We start from the raw sequence: 12,016 nt of genomic DNA, 5'->3' as shown, positions 1-12,016 counted from the left end.
GGCACAGAGGTTGTTGAATGAAGCTCATGACTAACTAGCTAGGTAGCTGTGGCAGCGTAAGTAACCTCTCAATTTTGTGTCGATTGGTGTGACTTTGGGGGGGGATAATGTTTTCTAATCTTTGAAAATTGGTGAGTTTTCAGGCATCATCAAAATGCTCAAAATGCTTTATGTTAAAAAAAAACAACAACAAAAAAACAAATCTGTTGAAAGACATGCATTTAGTTACTTATTCGCCGTCCAGGAGGTGGAGGTTACAAGTGACAGGTGTTCAACATTTGTCATTTGTCACTCGCCGTCACCAAGCCATCAAGTAGGAGCACACAGCCCGTTGGTCGGTGAAGATTAAAACGCTTTTATTAATTGCTCGATGCAAGCTAATAGCACTCAAATAAGCGATTGGCCGTTTAGTACCGCATTTGTTATTTTATGTAATTGCAGCACGAGCGGATGTGAATTGTTTGTTTCTGCCATGAGGACCACTGAGCTTGTTTGCATTTAAGTTAAGACTACACAGTACTTGTATACATAGATATTTGTTAGTTTATTAAATACTGTGTTAATGTGACATTGCCTTGATTCGCCAATGTTTGCAAATCTTTACCCTTTAATTATTAGTACACCTGCAATTTCACTTTCGACCTCACATTCAAAATTATTCAGGCAACCATGGAGGTCCAAACGCTTGTTTGTGTGTTTGTGAATGTGCGTGTCTGCGTGTTTACGCATGTGTGCGTGCATGGGCGTGTGTGTGGGTGAGTGTGTGTCCTTCTTAGAAACTGAACACAGAGTGTATTTCCAAAATGAATGTGTGGACCCAAAATTGAAGATTGTTTACTCTAACTCACAAGCTGATTTGCATGAGTCCAGCAGGCAAAATCAATAAAAATGCTGGGAGATTTCATTAGGGGATGACTTTCTTGCAAAAGCTGCACTCATCCGGCAAGGTGTCAGGACCCCATAGCCGATTGCATGCGAGAAATTTAGAACATTATTATGGGTTCAGGGGCCACACTGTGTATCGGTGATCCCATCTGTTGGGACTTTCTTTAATCTCCAGGTTTATTTATTTATTTGTGGTGCGCTGATTGCGTTGTTCCTACTTTATTAGGTGCACGGCAAGAGACTGAGGCACTTGATGCCTGCGCTATTAGCATTAATTTTGTATTGTACAAACAGGCGCTCAAATCAATTAGTTAAGAATTCAATATGCTCTGAATCATAGGGTCGCTGTTAATTTAACCTCATATATGATGTCTCATTCGTTGTATGCAGTGTTGGGCAAGTTACTTCAAAACTGTAATGCATTATTTATTACATATTACTGTCATTCCAAATTAATTAGTTACATTATAATATTAACGGAATTTTTACCACGTCTCCGTCATAGTCCTCTATGATGAATGAAAAAACGTACCGTATTTTCCACACTATAAGGCGCACCGGATTATAAGGTGCACCCTCAATTAATGACATATTTTAAAACTTTTTCAATCACAATATAGTAATCCTCAAAGTAATAACAACAATAACTCAAATAATAACTCTAAACTCTCAATAGCATAAAAACTCAATGTCAATATGACCAACCTTGTTCAACTGTAAACACACAAAAGAAACATTTACATCCCTCCAATCTAATATATATATATATATATATATATATATATATATATATATATATATATATATAAATGGAGAGGCTTCTTCTATTATGGATTAAAGAGAAGGAAATCGGCGGTGATATGTTCTAGTTTGAGAAAAGTTCTCGTTTAAGAAAATAAATAAATAAATTCTGCGGGTTCGTCTCTGCTCCCCTCTGCCTCCACCCAGCTCAAGTCACGTCACCCCAAAGGTAAGTGTCATTTTTCCTTTGTAAATTTATGTTATTTAATTTAACTGTACAGTAGATTATGTTACTAATTTTTAATATGTGTATAAAGTCGTGATGTTTTTACCTAAGGTTTTTGCACGCGTTGCACGCATTCACTAACATAGGTTTGGATTGCCCGTCATACGAGCAATTTGAGTTACGAGCATAGCCGCTGAACGGATTAAGTTCGTAACACGGAGGCCCACTGTATGTATATATATATATATATATATATATATATATATATATATATATATATATATATATATATATATATATATATATATATATATATACATTGCTTACAAAAATTAAAGGAGCACTTTAAAGAAACTCATAATATACATCAGATCTCAATATGAAGGTAGTTATCTATACAAGTAACGACAGGGCAGTGTCTTAGGAACAAAAAGGATGCCAAGTCTTTTAATGGAAGGCTCATTTGTATAGATGCCATAAAATCAGATTGAAATAAAGATGTGGCAGGCTAGTCCATTTTTTCAAAAAGTTCATTTCTGCAGCTCAAAATGCTTTAAAATGCTTTTTTAACTTGTGTGGCCCCCACGGCTTGTATGTGTATGCTTGACAATGTCGCATCATGCTCCTAATGAGACGACGGATGGTGTCTCATGGCATTCCCTCCCAGATCTGTGTGAGGGCATCCCTGAGTTGTTGTACAGTCTGAGGAGCAACCTGGCAGCGCCTAATGGACCAAATACATAATATCCCAGAAATGTTCTATTGGGTTTAAGTCAGGGGATCGTGAAGGCAATACAGTTGGTTCAATGACTTCATCCTCCAGGTACTGCCTGCAGACTCTTGCCACGTGAGGCCGGGCATTGACGGGCATTAGGAGCAAACCAGGACCTACTGCACCAGCATAGGGTCTGTCATGAGCAGTGCTCAGCCTGTTCCGCCTTGCACAAAAGAACAGGTATCGTTCCTTCTGAGGGGTTGAGGACCTTCTACGGCCCTGTCCAGCTCTCCGAGAATAACCACCAATCTCCTCCAGGTTCTGGAGATTGTGTAGGAGACACATTAAACCTTCTTGCTGCAGCACGTGTGGATGTGCCATCCTGGAGAAATTTGACAACCTGTGGAAATTCTATAGGGTTAAGGAATCGCATCATGCCAGTAGAGATAATTACGCAAGCCAAAATCAGCACGAGTGGAAAACCAGCCAAAAAAGATCAAGAGGGAGAAACTTGAACAGACCTCCACATGTAATACCAGTCCTATTTCGGGAGTTTTCTAATTGTTGCCACTAAACTGCACCTGTTGTTAATTCCATGAACACCATACAGCTGAAATTGATTAACCAGGCCCTCAGCTGCTTATCCAACCAGAAAATTATCAGACAGGTTTAATTCAATTCATGCCAGACCCAATAAAAAAAAGTATATATATACACATATATATGTATATATATATATATGTTTCTTTCTGGATGGAAAAATAAATAATAATAATAATAATAAATAAATGAATATATCCACAATGCACTGAGGGTGTGATGGGGGAGACATGAAGGAGCAAGGGATCGCAGTATGTGTGTTTTCAAAGTAGTCATTTAAACAAATTAGAAATGAATTGCTTCATTTTTCAATTAATTCATTCTTAATTTGTAAAGAAATGTACTTTTCCTGTCACATTGTAAATAAACATTGAATTAGTTTTGCAGAAACCATGAAAAAAATCCACAAACCTTCGAAATTTCCATAACTTCCTATGGCCAAAAAGTGGAGAAAAATCAATGACCCTAAATTACGTTGGAGCCATACATAACCCGAGGTATGAGACCAAGCTGAACCATTTTAACATATTTTACACAAATAACTGTATAAAAAAGATAAACATTAAGAGTCAGTGCATGATTGGTTTATAGGAAACACTTCTGACGCTTCTCGTCCTTGTCCTTGAGAGAGATACCATAATTGAATATGTGATTGCATATAAACTGCATGATATTGCTAGACGTTGCCTCAGTGTTATTATTTTTTTTTTTTTTTGCGTGTGTGTGACCTTGTTGTAAAAACTGCTATTAAAATGTACATCCATGTCTTTACACATCATGAATGCAGCGGGCCCATTATGGTTTTTTTAATAGACTTTTCAAGTGTATGGGAAAATATTTTTAAAAATGTATTTTAAAAAATAACACCGATTGTTTGCAATGGTCTAATGGTTGTACAACAAAATGGGACGTTTCGTTAGATGACACGCTTCCCTCAAAAAAAAGTTTGCTCTCTCCTTTAGTGCGGAAATCTCCTGGAATGTTCCTTTTTTTTCCACCAGAACAGACTTCAAAATGATTATGAATAATATTCCGATGAGTAAGTGAAGGATATGGAGAGGTGAGTGTATTTGTTGCAGTATTTTCGCCCAATGGCGCTGACTTTCGAGGAGGATGCTGCCACCGTTGCATCATCTTATACATCAGCGGTTCGAAAAGGCGCTAGAAGATGATAATGATCAGCAGCAATTTTCATACTACTTAGACAATGTCATTACAGACAAATGTACCTTGGAGGGATATTCTATTGCAAGCATATTGCAAAAATGTTGTAATTTCTTTCCACTAAAATGATTTTCGCCTAATCTGCAAGACTTTAATAGACAGTTCCTAGCTGTTTAAATCAATATATTAGGTAAGATTGTTAGCATTAGCTTAAATGCTAGTTAGAGGGGCAATTATAGTTACAGTGCCAAGACTTTAATGAAATAGCTCAGCAAGTGTGAAGTAGGGCTGGACAATTAAGCAAATTTGATTTTGTTATTTCTCCAATTAGAAAATGAGCTAATTTGTGCAATACAGGTTTTGCACAGTGGCAGGATGCTGATTGGATGTTTTTGTTTTTTTTTTAATTCTCATTTTCAACCCCTATATTTTGGGGTTGGGTTTGTCGACTTATACCCGCATAACTCAAAACCAGACCAATTTTCTCCACATATGTGTTTGAATAACATTAATTTGAATGTGTAAAATCAAGCCATTTACAAGGCTTAAATGGTTCTATATACCTCTAATTCAATTCTCAATCCTTTTTAGTGCGTTTTCACTTTAAAATGCATTTGTGTCAAGCGCCGCTTTATTGCCTCTTTGTTGTCAACAACGAGGCTGCATGGATATTTTTTCCGGTGGGCTTTGAGGCATTATGAAAAGGAAATTATGGCTTGACTTGCCCGTTGAAGACAAAAATGCAAGAGCAGTGGCATGGCACACATGGATGTCAGCAGGTGGGGGAAGAAACAGCGAGGATACCACCACAGTCGTCACTTGGGTAAAGAAGGCTTCAGTAAAGCACTTTTGGAGACCTTCATTTCAAGTAAATTGGACGGGTCCGAAGATGACTACCCGTTGAAGAGTAACGAGTTGTTCGAATAATTGATGAAGAAATAGGAGAGGACATCCGGGATTTTAAAGAAAGGAGCTTTGTCGAATAGTGATAATGACTTTTAGGGCTTTTCGACAAATTCATATTCAGCTGTGTCAAAAGAAAATAAAGCATTTAACTTCAAATCGTTTATTTGTTGCAACATTAGTTTCAGAGTTACGTCCACGCCCGCGCACAAATTGCCTTGCACTTGTCTTGTCCTAGTAGCGTAATTTCCTAATTTTAATAACACAGACCATGTGTTTTAAGTGGACAGCCAGGATATGTGTAACCATTAAAGTCAGGGTAGACTTATACATACGTTTTTGTAAAATTCACCCAAATTGAAGTAAAAAAAAGGGGGGGATGGTGTTGACTTGAGGGCGGCTTGTACTGGGAAAAATATGGTAACTACCCTTTGTTGAAGTTTTGAAACACATGTTTAAGCAAAAGAGATCATCTATACTACAGTGGACATTTATAAACAAACAAAACAAATAATTTCAGCATCTAGTCATTCAAAAGAATAATACCTGTTGTGTACATATTAAGTTCTTCTATTTTCCAATGTTGTTGACAGTGGGGCTGCCAAAAAGCAACAGCAGCAAAGCTAAGTGTCTAATTAGCTGGAATAACGCAAATGAATGAGAAGTTTCTGTTGAGCTGAGAGCTAATTGAACACTCGAATGATAGCAGCTGCAGCTCACGACACAACACCTCCACAAGGACGGGAAGCTTTTTGTTACATTGTTCCAGCCGCTATCACGACACAAGCCAACAAGTCAAAAAATTTCCAGAGAAATCAAAATGAAAGAGTATCAAAATGAATCACTTTGGTGTTTTACTTGCAAATTTGGAACGCTACACCTCATTGCAAAGCAGTTGTTTGGCCTATTATAGAGGGACTAAAGTTACTCTAAATGATTTGGTTTCAACAAATAAAATAGTTAATATAAAATGGTTCCAAAAATATTTTAAGTACATTTATGGCCTAGTCATATTTTTTCACTTAAATATGATTATAAATCTGCAAGTTTCCCCTTTACGTATCCAATCCACTTAATCAAATCAAAAATGTCTTAATTGACGCCTAGTACATGTGACCTAGACGAAAACATGGGAAAAAAAAAACAACATGGACGAAAACATGGCAAAAAGACCCCCAAAGGTCTGAAAGAAATAACCTATCAAGAATATTACATGGGCTAAGGACAGGGAGGAGGCCCCGGCCTCCAGGACACGCTGTCTCTCGGCTAGCCTGGTGATGCCTCGGGATCCTCCCAGAGGAGCTAGACCAAGTGGCAGGGGAGAGGGAAGTCTGGGCCTCCCCGTGCCAGCTGCTGCCCCCACAACCTAGTCACTGAATACAGTTGTAGAAGATGGAAGGATGGATGGATATACAGTATGACTGAGGAATATAATGAAAATTGTATGCATGTCGGCAATGAGTGTCAACTAATCAGTATTAAATGGATAAAAATAAATTAACACCAATCCCTTGACTATGCTCCTAACTGTGGTAGTTATCAAGTTATCAAAACAAGTTATATGAACCAAATAATGCAACCTCTCACAATTACTCGAAATACAATGTATGAATTTCATGAACAAACGGAGACAAAATACTGAAAAATACCACAAAAGATTTCTTCATTTAATGCAATTTAGGGGAAGATGCATGAAAAGTTTGCATTTTTTGGCCCATTTTTGGACGTCCCAAACTGCTCCTTGTTTCTCCTAAGCGCTTTATCCAATCGCCTTCAAATTTGCTGTGGTGCAATATCAGACATAGGGGCAAATGTTGGTGAAGATCCGCCGACATATATGACAATGTTTTTTTTTTAAATAGCTACTAGCGCCGCCTAGTGGTTTATAAAATTGTTATTTTTTACACTTTCATGTATTGTGCTCAGTCTGTTTGAGTAAAATAACTGAAAATTGGTAAGTACACAACTAAGACATGGAATATTAAGATTCTCAAATTTATGACTTTTCGATAATGGGCGTGGTCTGCACGCCACCTCAAATTCAGATGTCTCGCCAAAATGAAAAAAGTGGCTGTAATTGGCCCCATAATGGCCTTATCAGTGGAAAATAGCCTCTCAGTCCCAGCCCGTTTGACCTAGAGCTACAAAAATGTGTAGTTTTATGTAGGACCTCGAGCCCTACAAAAAAGTCATGCAAGCCATTTGCTCAGATGTACAGAAAAAGAGTTATGAATTTATGAATGTGCACTTTTGGCCCGTTTTTGCTCGTTAGCAGGTCCTGAACTGCTCTTTTTATCTCCTAAACGCTTGACCCAACTGACTTCAAATTTGCTAGGGTGTTTTATCAGACTGGGAGGCACAATTGTTCAAATTTTCGTGAAGATCCGTCGACAAATGAGATGGAGGCGGGGCTTCAAAATATGTGTTTAATCTTTACTTCGTCAGATGTAACAAAAACCTTAATAACTCAGCTGCACAAGCTTAAAAAAAATCTGAAACTTTACAGATACATGAAGACTTATGCCCTTAACACATCTGTTTAATCATTTTTTGTATTACTTAGACGGTCACCTAGTGGCAAACAAAAATGTCAGTACGATGTCTCGCCAAAACGAACAAAGTAGCTGTATTTGGAGCCAGATGGTCTTATCTTTTAAAAATTCCATATATTTGATGGGTGTCCAATGCAGAACACACCTATCAACGTATTTTTTTGTAGTTCTAGCGCCACCTAGTGGCATCCAAAAATATAAGTTTTTTTTAACGTTTTTATGTGCTCAGCCGAGCCCGTCAAAGTAATATCGCAGAAATTAAGTCTGACAAGCAGCTCTAGTTTACCTTATTTTTTTCAATTTATATGTCAACAATATCTTTACACTTGAAGCTTGAGGATAAGCAGCTCTAGAAAATGGATGGATGGTTATATTTACAGTTGACCACTGCTATTCGCAAGGTATTAGTATCATAGAAAATATCTACATATAATTGACACTGTTCAGGAGCATGATTTTACTGGTCTGACTGAGAATTGATTTTCCTCCATGTGTCCCCTGCCCAAGCTAAAATGAGTTTGACACCCCTAGTCTAAAGGAATAAGTCTTTTTTTTTTGTTGCAAACTATATAGGGGTCAGATGCATATTGATATCAATATAAAACATGTTCGTTAAGGTGTATCAAATGTGTAACACTTGTCCTTAAAACATTATTCATGAAAGTAACTACTAAAACATGGAGTGAGCCAGAAGAAGAAAAAAAAAAAATTACGCAAGACAGCTACATAAAAATAACTTCTGTAATTGACCTTAAAACAAGCATGTCCAAACTCGGTTCTGGAAGGACACTATCCTGCGTGTTTTTGAAGTTTCTCTCCTCCTAACCCACCTGATTCAAACGAACAGCTCATCAGCAAGCTCAGTGGAAGCCTGATAACAATCCCGATTATTTGAATCAGCTGCATCGGATGTTGGAAACATCAAAAACTTGCAGGATAGCGGCCCTCGAGGGTCAACTTTGGACACGCCTGCATTAAAACATCATTTTGAAATATCTTACTTCAATCATTCTAGCATGTGCAAAATGTAATCCATGTTGCTTCAAAAGTATTTTGGAGTAAACAATTATTGTGCTGTGAGTCAAAATGTCATTAAGGCTAGGTTCAAACTGCAGGACTTAATGCTCAGTTCTAATTTTTTTGTGAAATCACATTTTTTGTGAGGTCGTTCACGTTTCCAAATAAATGTAACCTGTATGTGACCTATGTTTGAATGCTAAACATCCCCAAACTGTGCGGGCATGCTTTACCAGTGTTGGGCAAGTTACTTAAAAACTGTAATATTATATTCCCATTATTACCCATTATTGTAATTTCAAAGAAATGTGTTGCGTTACAATATTACTGTATTTGAAATGTAAAGCACTACTATTGCATTACTTTTACATTCCTCCCACCAATATAAATGGAAATATGGATTTGCCATTCTAAATGTAGCTCATTATGCTCATTACACATCCAGTGGAAGGTTGGCTTCAGCCTTAAACAGTAAGAATCATTTGATCTGTATTGTATTGTAAACTTTTAAAGACATGACAAGATAAAGAAACTTCTTTTTAAAGTATTTTAATCCCTTTATTACTTAGTTTCACTGCATAGTTATGCATTGCTTATGCTTTACAAAAAAATGTTAGTGCATTTCACAATTTAAATGTTACTATCAGCCGACAAGGTTAGGGACTGATGTTTCAAAAATAGATGGTTTCGGTGGGACTAACATTAGCAGCTACCCGACCCAAAGTGCCCCGCCTTCGTGGCCCGTCCTCATCTGCCTTCGCCCCCCAAGTACCATTCAGCAAATAAACATTCTGTCCTTACCTTCACTACCTGTGTGTGCTTATGGGTCCTCCATCCCCCAACTGTGACAATTACAAGATATTACGAAGATAGCCGTTAGCTGAAGATCACGACGCTGAAGAGAAAAGTTGATTCTGAAAACAGAGCCTTTAATAACCGATGGGAGGCTAAGTATATGATTACTGACATTGCATGTCAACCTGTTTGTCTCATTTGTGGAGCTAATGTGGCTGTAATTAAATAATTCAATCTGAGAGGGCACTTTGAGACAAAACATAAGGATAACCTGAAAGACCTGGATGCAGAGCAGAAGAAACAGAAAGCAGAAAAGTTAAAGAGCAATCTGACATTCTAGCAGACATTTTTTTCCCCGTGCAAAATCACAAAAAGAAACGGCTGTGAAAGCAAGTTTTATCATGGCCAAGGAGATCGCCAAATCAGCCCGGCCATTTACAGACGGAGAATTGCTGAAGAGCTGCATGATCAAGTTGTTCGACATCTTATTTCCAGGCAAAAAGCAGATGCTGGTAAATATAAACCTGAGTAGAAATACGGTTACTAATCGAATTTGTGAGATGACCACTGATTTAAGAGTACAGTTGAGTGAAAGAAGCAAAAACTTTATCGCTACTCTCTTGCTGTGGATGAAAGTATTGACATGATTGATACTACATAACTGGCCATCTTCATCCGTGGAGTGAACTCCAATTTGCGCGTAACAGAGGAAGTAATGGACATTAAATCGATGCATGGGACAATGACTGGAAAATACATTTTTGAAAACGTGTGTCAAAGTGTAACCGACATGAAACTGCCCTGGAACAAACATATTGGACATACAACTGATGGAGCACCGGCTATGTGCAGGGAAAAAAGTGGACTATTAGGAAGGATGCGAGTGAAATGTACTAGAGAGTTAACAGCATATCACTGCATCATACACCAGGAAGTACTATGTGGCAAAGTTCTGAAGATGGACCATGTAATAACGCAAACCGTAAACTTTATCCGAATTAAATTGTTAAATAAACGTCAGTTTCGGTCCTTTATGCAGGAGATAGACAGAGATAGACAGAGGTGCGTTAGCTAAGTCGGGGGAAAGTTTTCAACAGAGTTTTTGAGCTCAGCAACGAAATCTGTCAGTTCATTGACAGTAAAGGAAAAGACTCCACCGTTTTGATGGATGAAAAATGGAAGTGCGAGTTGGCCTTTCTGGCTGACATAACAGCTCATCTTAACGCTTTAAATCTGCAGCTCCAGGGACGTGACCGCATGATCACTGACATGTATGTGAAGGCATTTCAAGTGAAGCTGCTTTTATGGGAGCAACTTGCCTCACTTTCCCTGTTGCCAAGTAATGTTGAACCAAGTCAGCACAACTGTGTTCCCCAAAACACACTTTGCAGACAAACTGAGTTCACACAACACTTCAGTGACTTTGAAGCACAAAAGAGGAGTTTTGAGTTGCTTCGCAATCCATTTGCTGTCGATGTTGAAACTGCACCTGTGCATATTCAGATGGAACTGATTGAGCTACAGTGTAATGGGACACTGAAGGCAAAGTATGACACTGCAGGGCCAGCACAGTTCATTCACTCTATCCATGCAACAATGCCCCAGGTCCGTCTTCATACGGCTTGAAACTTTTGCATGTTTAGGAGCACATATCTGTGTGAGAAGCTCTTCTCAGTGATGAAGATTAAAAAAACAGCAAACAGAAGTCATCTCACTGATGAGCACCTGCAGTCCATCCTGAGAATCTCCACAACACAGGACTTCACACCAAACATAAACCAACTTGTTGCCAAAAAAGATGCCAGGTGTCCGGCTGCGATCAGAACTTATGATCAGATGAAAGTCACAAGAGCAAAGAAAACTGAATAATTTAAATTGTTATTCCTGAAAAGCAAACATTTTATGTATATTTCCAGGTTTTGTAGCATGTTCATATTTCTAACTTACATCATTTTGACAGGAGATATTTTTAAGGAGAGCAAAATGTTTTGGGATATTTAAGTTTATTTTTTTATATACATTGACATATGAGCAAAGGAATTTGAATGTTATTTTAATGTTAAGTTGTTTAAGATGAGTTCTAAGTTGTATAATTTAACAAACTATTTTTATGGAGAGCAAAATATTACATATAGGTTATTTAAGGTTTAAGTTTGTTTCAGAATAATATTTCTGTCTGTTTTTATTCATATTTATGTTTCAAAAATATTTAGTTTTAGTGTGTTCAATCAATGTTTTTCCCGTTCGGCCCACAACTTTAAGTGTGTTTTGAATTTTGCCTCTTGTGCAATTGAGTTTGACACCCCTGATTTAGCTCTTTGCGGTGTTCGTGCTAACATAGGTTGTTAGCGGTGAAGGAAATCATATATTAGGTTGTTATCATTATGCGTTTATTTCTTGTCAAAAATAGCATGCGTT

At 37.7% G+C, this 12,016-nt stretch overlaps 1 long non-coding RNA gene and 1 pseudogene across 1 annotated transcript; both read left to right on the top strand.

Moving 5' to 3' along the window:
• Positions 1-2,697, top strand: LOC148409103 (uncharacterized). The gene is made up of 3 exons (XR_015868552.1): positions 1-56; positions 1,834-1,855; positions 2,676-2,697. It is a non-coding gene; the product is annotated as an uncharacterized LOC148409103 (long non-coding RNA).
• Positions 2,698-4,258: 1,561 nt separating this feature from the next.
• LOC148409102 (general transcription factor II-I repeat domain-containing protein 2-like) lies at positions 4,259-11,467 on the top strand (annotated as a pseudogene).
• The last annotated feature ends 549 nt before the right edge of the window (positions 11,468-12,016 follow it).

This window comes from Hippichthys cyanospilos, chromosome 18, assembly GCF_059441005.1.
Source record: "Hippichthys cyanospilos isolate Australia breed blue-spotted pipefish chromosome 18, RoL_Hcya_1.0, whole genome shotgun sequence".
Classification (NCBI taxonomy): domain Eukaryota; kingdom Metazoa; phylum Chordata; class Actinopteri; order Syngnathiformes; family Syngnathidae; genus Hippichthys; species Hippichthys cyanospilos.
The sequence above is the reverse complement of the archived record's forward strand: the minus strand, read 5'-3'. Positions and strand labels throughout refer to the sequence as shown.